Source organism: Hyposmocoma kahamanoa, unplaced genomic scaffold (genome assembly GCF_003589595.1).
Source record: "Hyposmocoma kahamanoa isolate Upper Pololo Valley unplaced genomic scaffold, ASM358959v1 180, whole genome shotgun sequence".
Lineage (NCBI taxonomy): Eukaryota > Metazoa > Arthropoda > Insecta > Lepidoptera > Cosmopterigidae > Hyposmocoma > Hyposmocoma kahamanoa.
The window spans coordinates 3,545,032-3,567,458 of NW_020653711.1; the positions used below are offsets into that span (position 1 = coordinate 3,545,032).

At 36.0% G+C, this 22,427-nt stretch overlaps 2 protein-coding genes across 3 annotated transcripts in view; one reads left to right on the plus strand and one right to left on the minus strand.

Annotated features, from left to right (window-relative positions):
* The window catches only part of LOC113225941 (methyl-CpG-binding domain protein 4-like), an 83,634-nt gene that overhangs the window by 11,702 nt on the left and 49,505 nt on the right, over positions 1-22,427 (minus strand). The gene's annotated exons all lie outside the window — the stretch shown is intronic.
* Positions 12,726-22,427, plus strand: part of LOC113225939 (calcium release-activated calcium channel protein 1-like) — an 83,914-nt gene continuing 74,212 nt past the window's right edge. The window contains exon 1 of one of the 2 annotated variants that reach the window (XM_026458415.1): positions 12,726-13,035. The gene's annotated coding sequence lies outside the window, so the exon portion shown is untranslated. The remainder of the gene's footprint in view (positions 13,036-22,427) is intronic. The other variant, XM_026458417.1, reaches the window with a different exon arrangement.

A 22,427-nucleotide genomic window follows, 5' to 3' on the forward strand; every position in this document is an offset into this window, starting at 1 on the left:
TGCCATATAAACAAAAAACATTCGCTATAATTTTAAGATAAGGAACAATTTTTGGTTTAATTGAAAAATAATAATAAAATTTATACCAATTACTACAGTAACGCTTCGGTTTCATGGTAATCTAAAGCTAAAACCCAATTCTTGACTTTGACTTTAACTTCATGAGCAGATAAAGGATATATGTTGAGAGTTTTATTCATTTTATTATACAGATAACGAGCCCTAAAACTTAGCTGTCGTCTAGCCCAGGATGTGCGACACTTAGTACACGTACAAACATTAGTTCGGGTACGCTTATTAATGTAGCCATCTTTTCTGTACGGAGTTTCCTTGTGGTGCTTCTTGACAATATGTAGAACATACTGTTGTCTTACGGACAGGACTTTGCATATGGCATATAGAGATTTAGTGGGAAATCTATATTGGCTAAAAGTCATGACCTTGAGAATAGATCTATGAGCTCTTTCCAAAGGCAATAATACAGTCTTGCAGGCTCCACCCCAGACTCCAACACAATATCTCACATAACTGACTGCACAAGTGCGTAGCAAATTGTACGAAGAAGATCAGGATCAGCAATATACCTAAGTTTTTTGAAAACGTAGACGAATTTTCTAAGACGCACAGTTGTGAGTTCTATATGAGTACGCCAGCTGAGCCTGTCATCCAGAATCACCCCGAGATATTTTACATTACTAGACTTGGCAACTGTAGGACAACACCAGTCAGAGACAGAGTCCGAGTCGCGAGTAGAACTACATGAGTGAAGTTTAATTTTTATATTAGCCGGTTTATTATTAGGAAGAGTAAATGGAATGCAAGTGGATTTTGAGAGATTTAACGTAAGTAGGTTTTTTTGAAGCCAGCAGCTTACTTTTTGAAGACCACGCTCAGCAACATCGCAAACGCCGTCCCAATTCTCCCCAATAAATATCAAAGCCGTGACGTCGGCACACTTCACACAAATCATTAATGTACACTAAGAACAGACTTGGTCCGAGGATACTTCCTTGGGGCACACCGTACACAACTGGAGCTTCTGCACTTAACATGTCTCCAATTTTAACTTGTTGCGTACGATCTCACAGGAAGTCTTCCATAATCTTGAGGGCATTGCCCCGGACACCGACACGATTTAATTTATCTACAAGTATAGGAATCGAAACAGTGTCGAAAGCTTTAGCAAAATCAAGGAAATCTCCTAGACATCTCTGTTTAGCATCACATTTACAGGTTACGTGGGCTACTAATTGGCTAACGGCGTTTTCTGTACTTATATTTGACCTAAATCCAAATTGTGAACTTGATAAAATATTATTCTGTTCCAAGAAATTCTTAAGGCGGCTGTTTAGTACTTTTTCAAGTATCTTAGATAGTGAGCTGAGTACCGAAATGGGTCTATAGTTTGAAACACTGTCGCGAGCCCCGCCCTTGTGGCCTGGGGTGATTAGAGACTTCTTAAAAACCTTTGGGAAGACTCCCTGGAATAAACAAAGTTCAATAATTTTAGTAAGATTTATTAGTAAGTTCCTAAAACTTGCAAAACATATTATAGTCCCCCCGACTATAATATGTTTTGCAAGTTTTAGGAATGTAACAGGTATGGAATCCCATCCTACGGAACAATTACTTTTAAGGTTAGTAATTAGAGATTCAATCTCAGCTTCGTCTGGTGATAGAAGTACAATAGAATTTGTTACGTGAGGGATGTCAAAATTATATTTAGTTTTGTTATAATTATTTGCGGAAATTATATCATCAGCCAACTGTTTACCTATATTAGAAAAGTATTTATTTATACTCTCAATGTCCTTATCAGAATCAGAACGTAGTAGATCAATTGCTGAATTTTCAGATTTAGAAATGTCGAATATTAATTTTATTGCTTTTCAGGTGTCCTTATTTGACTTTGCGGAAAATAGCAGTGATTTTTCATAGTTTCTTTTAAGTTTTCGCAACAATGAATTACAGAAATTCCGGTATCGCTTGTACGTAGTTTGTAGAATATTATTATTAGGATCATTTTTTGCTTTTTTGTGAAGCCTATCCCTATAACGTATGCAGCGGAGCAGACCAGTAGTTAGCCATGGTTTCAGAGTCTTTTTCCTATTAGGTACTTTGTATGACTTGCTGTTTAACATTATTGCAGTAGACAGCCTTTCAACAAAAAGTGAAGAAGCTACGTTGGCGTCAGAAGTAGGCGTCACAAAAGAGAAATCAACAGATTGAAGGTATTTAACAGCCGCTTCAAAATCAATTTTTATATAACCGCTAACTGCAACAACCTTAAATTCGGTCAAAGACAAACTTAGCAACACCAAGGCATGATCTGTAACAGTGGCATCAATCACAAAAATAGATGCTGGAAAAGTCGTTTTTAATATTACGTGATCCAGGCAGTTCATTAACCTGGTCGGATATAGGTGACCGGGCAACAAACCCAATTCAGTAGTCAGATCCAAATAAACAGCACTGTTACTGTCAAGGTTACTAGATTTAATGTCAATATTCATATCGCCCGCCAATATAATGTTTTTACCAGACTGTAATGGACGAATAATTTGCTCTATTGAGTTTAAAAAACTGTCTGTAGAAGGTATGGAGGGGGATCTGTATACAGCCAAAATATGAATGTCGGGATCGATTTTAAGCAGGAGGAAAGTAGCTCCCTTCGGCTCTGGCTCCGTGACCATACATTTTAGGTGTTTTTTGACATATATAACAATTCCATCGTTCTGATTGAGATAATTACTACTAGAAAAAGCAACATAATTTTCAAGTTGGGGAATAGGTTTATGACATTTAACCAACATTCGGTCAAAATAATAATGTCGATATCAGTTGTGAATCTAGATAATTGTGCTAGTAATCCATCAAAATTTTTATAAATGCTTTTATGCTTATGCTATTTTGTGTAAATATGTTAAAACAATTATTAGAGTTTGTTAAATAAGAGTTGCAAGTATTAGTGTCACAGAAATAGGCCGAAGCGGTGGAAATATTGTCAAGTTCTAAAACATTCTGACTGTTGGTGTCAACCATTTTTGCAATTTATATTAAAAACTGCACAAACTATGGTCTCGATGTAAATACATGTGGGCAATATTATATATATATATATATATATATATATATATATACTTATATAATATATATACACTTTTTCTATTGGAAAACCTATTTATGATATTTATATTTTGTTGCAAATAAAAATAGTTGTGAATTTGATGCGAATGTAAATTTTGTGGTAATGGGTGTGAGTTCTGTGTATATGTATTTATTCTGTATAGTGTGCTATTATTAACAAAAATATAAAAAATATATATCTACTGAACCATGACAATAGTTTCAAAAATGAATTTAAAAGCCATGCAGAAAAATAAAACTAATAATTTTGTTTGTTCAAGGTTATTCAAATCGACCACATCTGTAATGAGAAATTGTTGTTTACCATCGTCTTTACGTAGAAATACCCTTCCATATGACGTCCAGCAGTATTTGTAGTCATTGTTTTTAGCAAAATTACGTGCAAGGTGAAAAATACGTTGTAATCTAGGTGTCAATCTCTCAGATAGGTAAACTGGTATCGGTGGTCCTTCTAATTTCAAGTGAGTCGTGTTGAGTTTATTGTTCTTATTTTTATTGTTGAACTGGCGTGCTTTCCTTAATATAGTCTCCTTAACAATAGCACTATTAAGATCGACAATTATTAGTTAATTCATCAAATTATTAATCACAAAATGGCGTTTAAAATTCCCTAAGCTTTGAGAATATTCTTAAAAAAGATTAATAATAGAGTTTTTCGCAATTAGTAACATAATTGTGAAAACTCTATATTGCTAACTCCAATTTCATTGGCAAAGGTCAGGTGATCACATCGTCAGCGGTCGGAAATAATATCTAATTACTTTGGTTACTTTAGAATTGGATATGATTTCTATATGATTCTATATTGGATATGATGATTCATAAACCTTTTTAATGTACGGTTATGTTTTTATACATATTTCAACTACACCCACTCCGATATTCTGCGAGTATGAGTTTTTTTTTATTGATATTAACAACTACAACATACATTATATCGGCGTACATAGCTCAACCAGATCGAAGATGTCCTTGCAAAGGGCCAGGTCAAAATATCAAGAATAAATAGTCTGTTTAACGGTAACACCACATAAGTGACATTTTCCATAAAAAATCTTTATATAGCTATGGTAAGAAAATCACAATCTTTCTGCAGGTGAAACTCAATAACAAAAAGTTATAAACTCAATAAGTGGTTTTATTTGCAGAAAGATGATGAGTGTCTTACAACAGGTACATAATTTGGGAATTTTTTGTGGATTTGTGGAATGTCACTTATGTGGTTTTACCTTTAAGCAGACGAAATAGGCGTGGACTAAAAGGCAGTAGCAGCAGTAGAGCTCCTTGTGAAAGAGTTCGTCCAGGGAAATACTGGCACCATACCTGTTTCTGCCGCCAAGCAGTAATGTGAGCATTACTGTGTTCTGGTCAGGAAAGGTAAGGGTGCAGATGAAACTACAGATACATGGGACTTGTTAACTTATGTCCCAGAGTGACGAGCGCAGTGACCAGCAAGCTTAGCATGAGCCCGAAACCTAGAGCCCGAAGACAAAAGTTATCTCTTCTTCGAACTGTCAATTTTCTCGAGATTTTCGAGAAAAAATTGACAGTTCGAAGAAGAGATAACTTTTGTCTTCGGGCTCATGCTAAACCTGCAGGCCCCTCAAATCTTTGCGATGTAAAGTTCTGAGCGGCACTCCGACAGTTAGGCGTGTCGCTTACTACCAGACGCACGAGTTCATCCCGTTACTTGATTGTTATCAAGTAACAACATACATAAACAAATAACAAAGCTGGTGTGGAGGTAGCGACAGACGTACGTTAAGAACGTAGCAAATGCACTACAGACTTCTGTAGACTGCCTACTCTATAGCGGTAGGCACGCGTGTTAATATGAATATTATATGAATGTGTTTAACAATTAAATTAAAATCTTTTAACATCGATTTTGTAAAGTCTTACGCAAATTTGAACATAATAGAAATTATTATTTTTTTGTTTGTTTATAAACACTGGAACTATATGCATAATGTATCAATAGTTTTTTTTTAAGTTATTGACAAAAAGGCATTGTTTTAAATTTTGTGTCAAAGCAAAAGTAGTTGAAAATTTAAAGATTGTAATAGATTAACATTGATTAAATGAAACTTTAATAAATAAAAATCTATTCCAAACTAAAGTTTACGAAATTCCCAAGGACGCAAAATCAACCTCGAACCACTCGGCAAACCTGTATTAGAAGGAAATAAAAACAAATTAATGGAAAAAAAGACCGTTTACTAATTTTGTATTTTCAAGACCTAAAATAAAAAGGGAAAGTAACTAAAATGACTAGTGTCCCGCTAAATATTTTTGGTAATTTTATTTAATTTTTTTATTTCTGTAATATAGACAAACGCTTCGCCACAATCTCACTAGGTGCAAACCGACGATGTGACCGATTCAACGAGGCGCGATTGTTTAAAAAATGTCTATTCATTGTAACCTTGAATAGCCTCAAATTGTAGTGTTCGGGCAGCGTAGAATGAATGTATGAAGAGTTGAATTCTAATTCCCTTTAATTTTTAAAATTGTCAATAACAAAAGTTGTTGCTTTGAACTTGAAATTTTGTCATCTTGTGGCGTTTATATTAGTTAGGTCATGGGTAGGTTCAGTACATGCCAGAGTGAAGCAGAACCGGACTTCCGTATTCTAGTAACAAATGGTATTTTGTTATGATATCAAGCGACGCGAGATGAAAAAGTCAAGCGCCTGGTGGTAAGCGACACACCAGTCCGTGACAGTTGCGTGGCCACTCAGAGGTTTAAATCGCAAAGATCTGAAGGTCACTGCCACTGCGTCTACCACCCTGAGTCATAAATTTATAAGTCCCATGTGCCTGTAATTCACCAGCGCTCTTACCCTTCAAAACCAGAACGCAGTAATGCTCACATTACTACTTGACGGCAGAAATAGGTAAGGCCGCAGTACTTTCCTGGAAGTACTCTTTTAAAAGGAGCTCCACTAAACTAAATTAAATTTATTGAACAAAAGGAAATTAGAAATAAAATAAAACATTAATAAGTAGTACTGCGGTCTTACGTCTATTTATAAGAACGGTTATACAAAAGTTATTGAGTTTGGTCTAATAGCTTAAACTTCCTTAAAAAAATACCCTCGCCTTGGAGGTCTTTTTTTATATAATAACGCACACGTTCAACATAGCCCCGCACTAGGAACCCTGTGTCGCGGGTGCCATGGACACACATATAGGGTGGTATTCTAGAACTCTACTCAATGCTTAAGTCAGGATTTTAGTATGGTTTAAAACACTCGAAATCATACTCAAGTCCCTGCCATTAGGGTCGTATTTCCAGTGCTTGTGTTTCCATTGCAATTCTGACTTGAGCATTGAGTAGACTTCTAGAATACGACCCATAGCCAACCACAAATTACACCCAAACTCACGAGAGAAATAAATGTAGGCTATACAAATATTTCTCCCGGCCCGGGAATCGAACCTGGGACCTCTGCGTGGCAGTCAAGCATGGTAACCGTTCGGCCACGGATGCAGTTCATTTTAAGTGTCTAAAAAATAAGTGCGCATTTGACCGCCATCTCATCTGATGGAAAGTGACGATCAGGTCGAGCATGTAGCATGCACACCTAAATAATGCCTGTTCACTCTCGCCTTGAAAAGGTCCAATTTAAGGCGTACGGGGAACAAGTCTGCAGGCAGGGAATTCCACTCCCTAGCTGCTCGCCAAATAAATGTGGAAGTGAAACGGTTCATGCGAAGGGAACGGGAAGGAGGAATCAAATTATGCAATTCTATCGCACACTCTCCGTGATATAACCTGTAGAATACCGGTAAGCAGGCAACTCTACGGCGGTGTTCAAGGGTCTTCAGTTTCGCCTCTACTAATTCCGAGCCACCTATGTTTCTTGACACGCTTGCCTATTGAATCCAAGGTGGCCATTTGGTATTTAGCAGAGCCATCCCATAAGTGGCAGCAGTACTCCATACACGACCGGACTTGTGCTTGGTACAACTGAAGTGGAAGGTGACCTGAACCCACTAGTGGGCCGTATAATGGATTGACGACGACGATGATGAATATTCATACTCATAACACTGGTTCCGTTGAACTTGATAGTAACAAAAAAAGTATAAAGTTCACTATGCCTTGTCAAATAAATATTAGGGATACAATCTTATTGAAGTAAATGCATATGTCCAGGGTGACGGGCGCAGAAGCAGTGCCCCTCAGATCTTTGTGATTTAAAGTAGTGTGTGGTACTGCAACTGTTATGGACAGGCGTGTCGCTTACCAGGTGGGCGACTTGTTCATTCCATCACTTGTCTCATAAAAAAAGTTAAAAAATCATTTTGTTAAATAACAAAAATATTTTGCAAAACGTATAATTTGCATTAAAATAGTATTAGACACGACTGGCTGATGAATTTACTGTCTCACTCGGCGGTTAGTTTGTTTAAAAAATAACAAATATACGCGATTTAGATCCGAAAACATAGTTTCATGTCCAATGTGTACCAGTCGAGAAAGCCTAAGAACTCTAAATATAAACATAGGTTGATAATGTTGGCAAACTATTAAGATTATTTTGGCCTTTGAGTATTTTTGACTAACAAGTGGCGCTGACAGTGACCACGACTGGTACTATATGCGACAGCAGCGCTATCGTTCGGTTTGTAACGAGCAAATGGGAAACGAGTTTGCTCAAAAAGCGCTTGCAGCGCGGGAAACCCACATTATTATTGTTTTTTGTTTTGTTAGCGTTTATACACAAATTGCTTATAATATTTATATTTTATAACTGACTTCAAAAAAGGAGGAGGTTCTTAATTCGACTGCAAATATTTTTTGTGTGTATATTGCGCGATTACTCCGACATATTTTGTGAATCGATTTCAATGATTCTTTTTTTTGTTGGTAAAGGAGTAGCTTAGTTGTGGTCAAATTTAGGGCATGCAAACCGGTTACCCGGTACACCGAAAAAACCGAATAACCGGCCATTTTGGAATCTAGTTTTCAGCTAAGTTAAAACCGGGTTTTTCGAGATTTTCGGTTTTGTCTTTAAACTAGTAAAACGTAAGTTAGTAACTAATAATATCATTGTATCCTAGTAAATAATGATAAATAAACGTTAATTAAATGCTAGGAACTCGGGTACCTAGTTACAGGACAGCGACAGCGTCCTCAAGACGGAAACGGGTAAATGTTGGAGTAGCGAGGAGTGAGTGAGGTGCGCGATGGAGGTACGCGAGCAGTATAGCAACAAACCAGAGTCACCTACGCTCTTAGCAGGCTTTTCAACTGAATCCTAGGCGGCTAGTTGGTATTCAGCAGAACTATCCTATAGGTGGCAGCAGTACTCTATACACGACCGGGTCTGTCCTTGGTACTGCTTTTTTGAAGCAACTGTTTCGGTGTGAAGTAACACCTCGCCTTCACCTTGGGAACAATGTCAAACTTCCTGGCTGCATTTTTGGCCATGAATTCTATGTATCTGCCTAAGTTCCAAAGCGTTGTTTCTGATGTTAGTAGTATAGTCCTGGGAGGTTGTTAGTATTTTACAAATAACCCCGTAAAATATATATTTATATTATTTAATTTTAGTAAACGGTCAATTCCTTTATTATTTGTAAAGTGAAGTAGCTACTTCGTTTAAAATGTTGTAATGATATGATTTATTCGATACCTAAATAAAATTTGTTCAGTATTAAAACCTTGTATAATTTCAAATCTCTTAACCTTAACTAAAATAGTTAACAATAATGGACCTTCTGGCTTTTATTTTTACTACATTGTTTTTCAGGTTGTAGCATTAAGAAGATCCGACCATAATCGTCGCGTTCATCATGAGCGGACGTAAAGTAATATTCGCATAATTTGATTTAGATTGTCATATTTTGCCATTTCTTTTTTTTAGCAAGTAGCGGGACGAACAAGTCGTGTGCCTGGTGACGAGTGACACGCCGATCCATGACAGTTACAGTGCCACTCAGATATTTAAATCGCAATGATCTGAGGGGCAGTGCCACTACGCCCGTCGTCGCCCTGAGACGTAAGTTGACAAGTCCCTGGTGATTGTAATTTCACAAGCACCCTCAGTACGCACTTGGGGCACTTGCACGGAGTCTTGTTTACCTAACACAGCATTAACAACTCTTAGCAAGAAGTAAACTTTAACGTTTTTATATATTCCGTTCTGTCTTACGCACTTACGTCGCTTGCTCGGAGTCTAGTTTACACAACACAGTATTAACTTAAATTAAAAGAAATTAACTTAGGGTTTCACGATAGAGACGTATTTATTTACGCCGCTCTTGCTTACTCACTTGAAGAACTTGAACGGAGTCTAGTTTACTTAAAACAGCATTAACAACTCTTTGCAAGACATTTATTTACGTCGCTTTTGCTTACGCTCTTGTAAAACTTGAATGGAGTCTAGTGTGCACAAGATAGCATTAACAATGTCTTTGCGATACAGACGTATTTATTTATGTCGCTCTTGCTTACGCTCTTGTAAAACTTGATCAAGTTTACATAAGACAGCATTAACAATACTTAATAAGAAATACAATTTATGTTTTTGCGATAGAGACGTATTTCTTTATGTCGCTCTTGCTTATGCTCTTGTAAAACTTTTACGGAATCCAGTTTACATTATCACAATAATTGTAATAAAATTACGTGAATAACTCTTTTCAACGTCAACTGTATTCGGCCTTCAATCAAATTTGTTAAAAACATTCTTATAATGAGAATGTTAAGTACAATTGCAAGTCAATTTGTTATAGCCCATGGACATTGTTTTCAGCACGGCTGAGTTCTAAATTATAAATGACTTAGTTTTACGACGATGACCATAAATTTATATTGTGGTTTTCCATTGTAACGTTTACTAAAAGACCGACAAGTCAGGTATATAAGCTTTATGAAAAGTGGAGAAAAGTCAATATTATCGCTTAAGATATTGTACCTTACACATTTTGGTGTATCAGCCCAGATCACTCTACATCAACCTTAGTAAAATAAGCCAAGTATCCTCCGTACAAATAAGTACGCACTGACGCACACATTGAAACATCGTCGTCTAACGCGCGCACTGAAAGGCGCGTTAGACGACCTGTGTTTTGCAAGGCGAATGCATCGCGAGAATTGCGAATGTGTACGTCTGTACACGGCACGAGGTGGGCACGCACATATACAAGCTTCGCTGCTACGTTCGTATGAAGTTGCCATACTAGTCTTATCAATAAGCTGTGTGGCAAGGAAACACATTATTTTTATGGTAGCAGTAGCGCTCCTTGTGAAAGAGTTCGTCCAGGGAAGTACTGCCACCATAACCTATTTCTGTCGCCATGTGGTAATGTGATCATTACTGTGTTCCGGTTTTGAATGATAATCTTACTTGTGTGTTATATGGCCCTTATTGTGAATTGCACTCCAACCGCACAGAACAAGTACAGAACAGGGCTCTTAAAATTGTCGCATTCCGATCGGATCTGGACCGCACTCTTGCAACTTACCAAAAGAGGTTAGCCAAATTCAAAATTTGTTCACTACGGACCCGACGTAAAATACAGAATATTGTTGTCTTGCATAAGCTCATACACGGTAACCTTGTTTCTCCTAGTCTGCTATCTCACATTAAGTTTAACATTAAACCTTATCTTTGTCATCCTAAAACCTTTGTGTTGAATGTTTATCGAAATAATACATCCTTTAATAACCCCGTGACTAGAATGTGCCGAACCTACAATGATTTAGGTACTCATATCAGAATCTAGAGGTCACATTGATGTTTTCGACAACAATCTTTCTATCTCCTCAAATATTTCAACTCGTCTTCTATTAGTACATGCATTAGCACATGGGACATATCAACTTGTGTCTCAGGGAGAGACGGGCGCAGTGGCAGTACCCGTCAAATTTTTGCGATTTAAAGCTTTGAATGGCACTGCATAACACTGTTATGGTCAGGCGTGTCGCTTGCCAGCAGCCGCAGCAGACTTGGTCATCCCGTCAGGTAACTATAAAAAAAAAGAAAATATTTCGCAGAATGACAAAAGAATCTGTACAAAATTATAAATCACCACAGTGGAATGCAAATTCTTTTTTTAATGAAAGACGAACTCACGACATACCATGCGTGAACAGCATTAGCTTATTGAACACTTAACCTAAAATTTAACGACTGTCACCTTTCGATTCGATTAGTACGGCATTAATGAGGTTCGTCCTAGTTGGTGCAACCGGCTCTAAATAATATTTAAGTGTTCAAACTAGACTCCGTAAAAATTTTACAAGAGCATATCAAGAGCGACATAAATAAATACACGTCTCTATCGCAAAATCATTAATTGTATTTCTCCTTAAGTGTTGTCGCTGTGTAACAATGAATTATGTTGGTAAATAATCAAAAAGCGATTTAATGAATAATTATGGATTAAACCGCGGTAAATAAAGAGCTTCAAACTTGTCCCTGAAAGGTAAAGAGGTAATTATATCGAGTTCTTAAGTTTTCGTGATAGCTTAACTGCCTCTGTGGCCGAACGGTTACCATGACTGCCACGCAGAGGTCCCAGGTTCGATTCCCGGGTCGGGAGAAATATATTTATTTATCTCGTGAGTTTGTGTGTAATTTGTGGTGTCTATGTGTGTGTCCATGGCACCCGCTACACAGGGTTTCCCTAGTGCGGGGCTATGTTAAGTGTGTGCGTTATTATTATTATTATTATAGTTACACATAGGAAATGAAACTATTTTGCTCATATTTGAATCCCGTATATTTGTTTTTTCAAGCAAACCAACGTTTCGGGCCTGAGACAGTCAGGTCTGAAACGTGACCATGAGGTCTGTAAAGAACCCGACACGTTGTAGGTTTGTTTAAAAAACAAATATACGTGATTTAGATCCGAAATAATCTATACAGAGCAGGTACTAAAAAACCGACCTTAAGAGTAAGTTTGTGGAATTAAGTAAGGAAAGTGCGCGAAACCGGATTCATCCCCTAATTTTACCACCCTTAGAGGTGGAATGTTTTCTTCAAATTATAAAGAAAATATTCCACAAATATTCCACAATATATCTTTAAGAAAAACTAAAATCTTACCAAAAAAAAAGAATCATCAAAATGTGTTCAGAAATTCCAGAGTTATCGCGTAACATACATACAACAAAAAAATACAGTGAAATTGAGAACCTCCTTTTTTGAAGTCTGTAGAAATAGTTTAATTTCCTCTTTGGTAGATTACGCATTGACACTTAAACTGCCCTGGAAGTCTAGACTGTGTAGGAGATATTATAATAATCAATAGTATTAGATGTTGGAAACAATTGATGAAAAACAAGCTTTATTCGGAGCCTAAAAAAGTATGTACACTTGCACCTGGTAACTGAACACGCGCATATAACAATAGGCTATCGGTGATTACACGGCTAACAATGGGCACTGCAAACTATTTTCCGCTCTTATAATCTATAGACTCATTCCGATACCACTTCGCGTGTCGGCGAATCAAAATTTACAAATCCGCATGTGCTGCTTTTCTTCGACCGTTGACAACAGAAACCTGCTTCTGATTCCACTGTTATTCCGAAGCGTTGCATCGCGCCAGCAGCACGCGCCGACGGTTATCAACGCCATTAAAATCGGAAGAGAAAATCAAAACAATATTCGATAACCTATTCGTTTCGCTGGTTTTAAAAAAAGTACACTATTTACAAACTAATATGGACGGCTGATCAAGTGTCGCTTCAGCTACGTAGTGAATTGTTCAACAGTTAGCGATTGTAAACGCAAACGGACGATAGTTAGAAATACGTATTAATATACTTAGGAAGTGTGCGGACGAACTTGTTCCTGGGAAGGTCAAGAAATTTGAGACGATACAAATAGTGTTTATAAATCAAATTAAGACCTCCAAACGACAGATGGTAAGTGCTCCTGTTATTCTCATGTGCAATACACCTAAGATTAAAGCATCCAAGCATCTACTTGTAAGGCAAAATGCTAAGTGAAAAACATTGACACCAGAAAACAAATAAACCATTCAATAAATATACATCATTCATTAATCAGTCACATTTATCACAACAAAAGATTAACCACCAGGATTTCAATATTCTAATGTCATTGTCATGCATGAAAGAACTCTCTTAGCATGAATTAAAGTCGAGGTCGTAGTACTGATAATGCAAGTGCCAGAATTCACTAGGAGCTGTGGCGAAAAATTCCAATTTTCAGTAGAACTGAGTACCCGTATATGCACAGCACGTTATTGGAACACCTTTCTATGTAAGAGTTTTCTGGAAATGTTTGGTGACTTTCTACATTGCCTTGTATGACAACTAGCCTATAGTTCCTGTATAAATACTACATGATAAAGGTAATACGGGTTCCACTATAAACCAAGTTTTATAATTATACATATAACAGGTTACAATTAGGAGTATTATTTCCGGATCTAAATTGCGTATAAGTAATTGTTTTTACAAACAGAAACCCGAAACGTAGGTTTTGTTTCAAAAAACAAATATATGAAGAAAAAAATGCTTCATTTTCAATGTGTGTGAAAACCTAAGAATTCAACGGATAAAAGATATTACTAATTGGCAAGTAAAATCCAAATTTTACGCATAATTATACGGTTCAAATTAGATACGAATGACGAAAAACTGAAAAGATAAATACATAGTAAAGTATGTACAATTTATAAGCGAAATACAACACACAATAACAGTAAGTAAAAAAAAAAAGTAAGAAAGATACCTTTTAAAACAATTTTGGAAACTTCGCACATATCGCAATTAACTTGATAGTCAATTGAATATTATACCAAAAGAGTCTAACTCTTTGGAAATATATAACAATTATACCAAAGCGAGTTGGAAGTAAAGGAACTAAAGGTTTACCAAACGGAACAGTCTTATAGGTCATTTTCTGGGTGTTTTTTATCCTTTGATCAAACAACGCTTTTATGGTAGTGATATGTAGGACGTGTAAGAAAATATCAAAGATACCCATATTGATATTATCCTTGTTGAAATAAATTGATATTCTGACACAATGCAAAATACATGTTAGATAATAACATAACCTTATGAAAAATATAACAATGGCTATTTCAAGTTCACAACAGAAATGACCAAATAAAAGATCACGATAGTAAACGTGCAATTGTATTGCTTAAATTATAATACAATGAATAACTACATTTATATAAAGTATTTTGAAATATGAAAAATCACGTAGCTAATTGCGTAAAATGATGTTGATAAGAAACCACGCGTATGCCTTGTTCACATAGAAATCGTAAAAACTTTTTATGTGACACTACCAATACGTTTTTATTTAATTTTTCATGCAAATAAGGTACATTTCGCATGACAAAGTCGTTTATTTGTTTAAAATTCACCGTGTTAATCGCTATTTGGTAATGGTCTTCCAAATCCTAATACATTTTACATACTTAACATAAGTGGCACCGCGCCATCTAACTACAATGCCGACGCCTCCACGGTTTCTTAAATCAAAATGAGGGGAAAACAACACAGTTTATTTCTGATGGGAACCAGCACGGAACTCAATAAGATTCCAACTATATCCACCTGTGCTTTAACTGACTTAAAAAGAGCAAGCTCTTAATTCGACTGTATTTTTGTTTTGTGTGTATGTTATCGGATGATTCTGACATTTCGCACTGCTATTACAATAGTGTTATTACAATAGTAGTAACTCAAAATATGTGAAATTTAATATTATGTCATTACTGAACGTAAACGTTGATCCTCTACAAGTAAAAAACCGTCGTTAGAATATTGTAAGAAACAATCAAAAGACATCTACTTAATTCAAAATGAAACACATTTTATGTGAGCTATTTTTGGCCAAAATAATCCTTATTCAAAAACCTGAAATAATTTTTTCCATTGTATTTTTAAATATATTTGAGAAATTGCTTAAGTGTCTATAGTAAACTATAACATATAAATTTTTATGATTTTTGGCGGGAAGTGAGTAATTCGTTTTTCATCGATTCTGAGAAAGTCCACATTTTGAGTTAATACACTATTGTATTAACAGTGCGATTTGTAAACCGATTTCGATGATTCTTTTTTGTTGGAAAGGGGATACCTCAGTAGTGGTCCCATACAAGTTTGAAGGAAATATTCCACCTCTAAGGGTGGCAAATTAGCGGATAAATCCGGTTGATTGGATTTCACACACTTTCCGTTAACCGATTTCAATAAAACTTGACATATACATATAATTTTATAAACTTTTGAGGTCGGTTTTTTTTATGACAATGTTATGTAATTATTGGTATTTTGAAGCTTCAAATAATAACAGTAGATGGTACGAAATTATTACTCTACTTATTATATTGATTCATACAATAGGTAACAGTCAACTTTGGAACATTCTTATAGCTAAGGAATTAGAGTTGAGTCTCTAACTTGACGTGCTCTTGACTGTGTATTTCAAAATCACACAAAATAAACGCTAAGCAGAAATCTGTCCGCTCTAGCGTATGTAGCCATAAGTATACCAAGGATTATCGTTTTACGTTATTATAAGACTTATGATTTGAAAATATTACTTCAATTCAACAATGTAGTCAATGATGTCAACAGCATTCAGAGCATTGAACACGTTCAGTTCGTTGACAATAATGTATTCTTTGGAACAGTAACGTGGTTCTTCTGTAAAGCCAGCCAAGTTTTGTTGCAGCCTGTCTATACACATGGCAAACTTTGGAGAAAGTGCAAAAATAAACCTAAAAATGTGAAATATATATTTTTTAAATATTTTTAACCGACTTCAAAAAAGGAGGAGGTTCTAAATCGTCTGTATTTTTTTCTTGCATGTATGTTACGCGATAACTGAGGTACCCTCAAGTAGTGGTCTCATTTAAATTTAAAGAAAATATTCCACCTCTAAGGACGCGCTTTCCGTTAACCTATTTCAACAAAACTTGGCAAATAGATAGTGTAATTCCACGAACTTTTAAGGTCGGTTTTTTTAGTACTTTTTTATATACAAAAAGCGATATTTATTGCGTAAATTATTTTTTTTTTCACTGGAAAGAAGGTACCTCCATAGTGGTCCCATTTAATTTTGAAGAAAATCATCCACCTCTAAGGGTGGCAGTTCACGCATGAAGATTCATTTTTATAAATAACGCCTAAATTTCATTATAAGGAGCAATTATTTTAATGGTTGATTTTGCTATTCTCCAAATCAAGGCGATTATCTCCCTCAATATACACTGAGTAGTGAGAACCGATTTTATCCTGTGTTAAGTCCCGTATAGTGGCGAACTAGGGGATGAATCCGGGTTTGCACACTTTCCGGTAACCGATTTCAATAAAACTTGGTAAATATACGTAATTCCACGTACTTTTGAGATCGGTTTTTTTAGTACTCTGTACTGACATTATTATTGTTCAATCCATTAGTCATCCAGTCCTTAAAAATCGCAAAATCTGTAGTCTGTAGGAGGGCTGATGGCCCATCGAGCATACTTGTTCTAGAGTGGCGACCTCGTCATGGCAAACGTGTAGGACGCTGCACAGGACGGGCGCATGATGGACGGACGACCAGCGTGCTGATTTTGATTCAAATCGGAATCGACCCGATCGGGTAGTCTCGAAATCAGATGGGTTTCTGAGCGAGAAGATGAACCTGATTCCTACTATATCTTTCTAATTTGTGAGTTAAATCAACTATTGTTCCTATTTGAAATGTCAAAAGTTTCCAATCGGCCAGTTGTGTATCGCAATTATGCGCCTCGACTCGGAGTTCGCAGTTTCCGATCGGGAGAGGCAATCAAAATCAAGCTGCTGAGAAAGGTGGCCGAAGCGGCTGGACGCGGGCGGTACCTATGAGACCGGGAGAGTTGGCGTGCTCAGGGGGGCTTTTGTCCAGCATAAATGTGTAAACGAAAAATTATATTGAAAGATCATCTTTTCACTAATTTTTAATAAAAGTATGTAATAAGTTTACAACGGAGTATACTAACCTGTTTTAAACGTCAAGTTTCCGTATCCAAAGACCCGTTTTAACCCGAAAAATTTTAAGTTAATTTTTTTGCATATATTTATAATATTAATACATTTTATAAATGTTATTAATTGAACACACGCAACTGTAGCTCAAAAACCACTGATGGTTTATCCATCCACAACGATTGTATTTCACATTTTAAAACCCGTTTTAATCATACTTCTAATGACTAACTACGCAAACATTGCTGCCAAAAGTCAATGCAGGTACCAGGGTCAAAAAATAATTTACCAGTCCAACGGAGTCATTAATTTTACAGTATATAATAATATATTATAGTTAAGAAACCTTTAATCCCGTAGCGATATATAATATATATAGCGAACGACATGAGCGTGAAAATTATAATAGCAAGATAACAAGTGATACATTAATGAAATACGTTACCAATCCAGTCGTGAACTTCCGTAAAGCACAAACAGTTTGGAAGCTTGTAGTAGTAAAATTTTTTGTCTTTCGGGACAGGCGTCAAATTGTTCATACTGCCAGATCTTAGAAGGTATTTTTTTTAAATAGTATATTTTTCCGACTTTTTTTCAATGGTTTAATTTTCTAACAATTTTTCGTGGGAAATCGTTATATCTTTAAGGTGGCCATTTTCCGTTTCGAAGCTTGGATTTGACAAAACAAACTAGTATATTTGTATTTTTTTATAGTAACTGGACGTATTAAATCTTATCCATGGCTAAATTCAATTTCTTGCACGTAATGGAAGTGACTCACTACGAAATTAAATTATGAATTACGTCAACAAAATATTACGCGTTTTTGTTACTTAGTTAGTGTGTCCTTTTTTTGCTCGGTGTGAATACTCGAAGGTAATTTGAAGAGATCCGTCTAGCATTTACCCAGGCAGCGTGAAGCGATTGACAATAATGAATGAGAAAAAAATAAATGAATAAGTGCTTTGTTTTATTACAAGGCACAACTTTATCTTAATAAACGTATGTCTTACTTGAAGGCAGTAATTAAAAGTTATGGGCAGTAATTAACGTTTTCTATTTGACATTTTACCTGTTTAAAGTATATTGTGGACAAACGACAATTTGTACAAACCGAGAATACCATTTTTCATTGCTAACGTGTTACCAAGTGAACTCAAAAAAATAAAATAAAATGAAATATATTAAGCTTATTAAATATTGTAACAAAAACACTTTTACTACTAAGATAAAATTAGTTCCAGCGCGCACCGCATCGATATCACAAATTCTGCATCGCGGTGTTAAGATTTTCTCTCGAGGAATGACCACAGTCGGCGATTCGGACATAATGGTTAACCTGCTAGATACCTTGTACGCATCTAGAACTGCTACAACAGCGCATTAGGTCGTACATAGTAGTACCGATAGCTAGAAAAGGTTATTCTGTAGCACTGGTGGTTGCATCTAGAGCTGCGTCCTATTAGAACAGCTTATGGGACCTCCATGACGTGTCGTCTAGGGGGAGTCTGTTTACGTTTAGTAGCCTATATTATTTGTTGCATTCCCGGCATCACGTTAATCAATAAACACCGTTAAGATGAGATTGGTCTTCCTCTGTCATCCGCACTACGCTTTACTACAATATCACGATATTCTACTACCATTAACATGATATTCATTTATTTTTAGTGAAATTACTCCACTAGTTTGTTATAATTATTAATACAAAGATCAAAAATTAGGAAAAATTCCTTCGATCCGGCTGGATTCGAACCGGCGCTTTCAACATACCGTGTCTGATACTTTCCCAACTGCGCTGCGGAACGAATTTCTTTATGTGATACTAGCTGATCTTCGTTTTTGCAATTGTGCAATGCGTAAACTAAATACGAAACGGTAGCTAAGGGAATTCCCGAGACTGTTTTTTGGCTCATATCTAGTTTGTACTTAAGTTACACAATTGACATGCCATGTATACAAAATATCCCTTCCATTCCGTTCAGCAGCAACGTAGATTGAGCTTGCGATATTTGTTTTTATAATGATGAAATCGTGTATGAAGTTAGAATACGTGAGGCGCACTATTAGTTTGCGGAATGAATAAGAAAAAAATACTATGAATGGTCAAAAATTAATTTGTTTCTCAAAAAATTCTCCGTTAGCGTTAATGCACTTTTTCATACGAATAAACCAATTTTGAAAACATTTATGCCACTCCTCAGTCACAATCCCTGAATCATATTTTTTATACTCTTCGACAGCCTCTTCTGGGGGGCTACCACAACTTTTTAAAACAATATTACTTTAACCTTACATTGACTTTTTGTACCATAACACGCTTAAAGTAAGCTTATTGTAATGTTAAGACTATGATGTTTTATTGGTAGCTATGTGACTATTCATTCACTCAGTTCATACTATGACTCGACTTTAACATTAAAGTAATATTGCTCTTATGTCCAATTTAGCAATCTTAAAATAGTTACACGGATGCAATGGAAACAATATTATTTTCAGTTTTATTGTCTTAATATTGATTTGTAATGATTAAAAGTTAAGTTGAACTTATTTATTTACATATATCTCTTCAATATTTTGTTTATGTTTTATTTAATAGCACATAGTAAATAATTTTTCGTTAAATAAAAATACGCGATGTTTATTTCGTAAAATTATAACAGCGCCATCTATATGCTCCTTGGCGAAACTAACAGTTGACACTAGACTATAGTTCCGCTATCACTTGTTGCTTGTTTTATTTTTTTTTCTTCATGAAAATGCGGAATATTTATTGAAAACAACGTAATTTTAATAGATTTTATTATTACATACTTTTCTTTTTTTAACAGTCAAAATTCTCTGAATGTAAATAACATTAACTACTTAAATATTAAACCACGATAAGACGATTCGGAACATCAAAAAAGAAAGAGATGGCATTATATAGTTCACAAAGCGTTATCTCTTTCCTATTTTTAGTAAGGAATAGACAATATTGGGAAATCATTATTTCTTTCAATCACTTTTGCAATAATACATTACTTCGTTGACAGGTTCGTCATGGTACGAATTTGAGTAATATTATAATAAGGTTACTTTACACTTCCATTGCAATAAAATTGTTTTTGGCAAGGTTATGGTAGGCCCCCAGGTGATGAAAATCGTTGACCGCGTAACTGGTTCTTATTTTTTGGAAATAAATAAAAATCACAAGGTGCCATGTCGGGACTGTACGCGGGATGGCTCACAAGGTCAACGTTGTTCACCTTCAAAAATTCATTTATCTGTCTGGCCGTGTGAGAACTGGCATTATCGTGGTGCAAGATGATACGGGGTTTACGGTTATTTTTACGGAGTTTGTCAATAACTTCCGGCAAACAAGTGGTCCTGTACCAATCACTATTCACGGTACAACGATTCTCCAAAACAACAGTGGCCACGTGTCCAGTTTTATTAAAAAAGAAGCAATCATCCGCTTAGAGGCACTTTGCACGCGCGCCACTTTGGTTGGTTTCGACTCATCTCGAAAGGCCCATACGCTCGATTGCTGCTTTGTTTTGGGATCGTAATTATAAATCCATGTTAAAATCCATGGTGATGTAGACAACCAATTTGTAAAATGACGCCACAATGTACAAACAATTGACAGTCAGATGAAACAAACTGTATTCTATGACCAAACAGTTCCATTTTCAAATGATGTAATTACTTTTTAGGTATTGTTTATGTAAGTGGCCAGTTCTGGTTCAGAAATTTATAGCGCCCTATGTACCTAACTTTTGGCAAAATTGTTCAATGAAAGGAAGCAAGACGATTGTCTTTATCACTAAAGACAATCACCATCAATCATCGATTCACATAGATGGAAGCTTTAATGTATTGAAATTGGCGAACAATGTAGGTTAAAATTTAAAACATAGTTTCCCAAAATGGCCCATCAGTGGGCGCTGAAGAATGAAGAAAAGTACTAGGGGGGCGGAAGGGGCCTCGGAATCAATTGGGAGGCGTTGATGCTCGACAGGGGGTGCCACCGCTTTTGAAAAATATAAACTGCACTACATGTATATTTTTTTTAGCTCGTGATTTTTTTGTAATAAGTTGGATTAAAAAATACGTGTTTTCAATTATTTTTTGTGGTGGAGGCGTTGAAATTTTTTTATCTTGCCTAAGCGGGCAGTGAGCCAAAATGTTTGGGAACCTATGATTTAAAACAAAAAACATATACAAAGTATCAAAATTTCCAATTAAACAATTAAGCTTGGTAGACGAGTCCTGATTAATGTCCCGGAGTGAATTCCGTTGCTCTAGTACTCATAGTAACAGGGATTCCCTAGTTTGAGACCAGGTAATCGATGTGGCTGTCTAGTACATTACCATTATTATGTTTACACTGCGTCGTCGCCTTTAGAAAGATCACGTCAAGTTTTTAGAATACGGTAAAACTGTGTAAAATCCCTATTTACATATACAATAATTACATATACATGTATAGGGAAGTACTGCCACTTTATCTGTTTCTGCCGCCAAACCGTAATGTCAGCATTACTGCGTTCCGGTTTTGAAGGGTTAGGATGCTGGTGAAATTACAGGCACATGGGACTTGTCAACTTTATGTCGCAGTGTTGCAGTGGCAATACCCCTCAGATCTTTGCGATTTAAAGCTCTGAGTGGCACTGCAACTGTTATGGATAGGCGTGTAGCTCACCATCAGACGCACGACTTGTTCGCTCCGTCACTAGATATTATAAAAAAAAGTATAGTGTTACTATGATTATAACGAAACATGTGTTTATTTGCTTATAAAGTTAAGAATATAATTTAAAAAAATGTACGTGTCGTATAAAAAATTGTATACGCGAGACAGTACCTGGTACAACAATACGATAATGACAACTTCAATGTTCCAGCCACTCACACAAGGCGCTACACTGATTTTGTGCCATCAACAAACTGTAAACAGCGGCAAACACTAGATAAAGAGGACAGTGTGTTAGTGCAAATATTTTACAAGCAAACAGCCATAAATGTGTCAGTTATGTGGTACACGTTGCTTCTAGGAAACTTCTGTGTTAGGAATTGTTGTTTTGTTTACAGATATCACGAGGTGGCATCCTAAGAAGAGGTACGTCCACACGTTTACTTACTGCCTCTTTGTGTAGTCCCTGATACGCATTAAGGCCCGCATAGCCGACGTAATGGACTGCGTCCTGATTCTCAAATTCAATAATAATATGTTATGTTCCTTTATATATATTCGAAAACCAGTAATATATCGATGGTTTAAATATCAATTGACGCAAGTGATATATTTAGCTTGTTTTCAGGACGTGTAAAAA